This window comes from Mizuhopecten yessoensis, unplaced genomic scaffold, assembly GCF_002113885.1.
Source record: "Mizuhopecten yessoensis strain PY_sf001 unplaced genomic scaffold, ASM211388v2 scaffold715683, whole genome shotgun sequence".
Taxonomy (NCBI): domain Eukaryota; kingdom Metazoa; phylum Mollusca; class Bivalvia; order Pectinida; family Pectinidae; genus Mizuhopecten; species Mizuhopecten yessoensis.
Window position 1 is genome coordinate 1,557 of NW_018479739.1, and position 322 is coordinate 1,878.

The following is a 322-nucleotide window of genomic DNA, read 5'->3' on the forward strand; positions in this document are numbered from 1 at the left end:
ACCATAGGGTCTCACGTTTACCCCCTGGGGAAGGAGGGAGGGGGGCAAACTTTATTATGGTTTATAATGGCAAATGAAACTTTGAATATTACATGTTAATAACTTGATTGGAATTATAACCTTGAATTGACAGTTTGATACTTTGAAAATTTTGAGCCAGCCCTACCCCCAAGGGCTGTAGGGTGGGGCCCAAAGGAGTCAGTGTGCTAAAATTTCTTCATTTTCCTTGTTTAGAATCAGAGGTGCTAGTTTCAAATACTTTTTAGTCTTAAATCTGTATGCTAGATATTGAATAAGGTGGTTTTATTGTTTTTTGTCACTT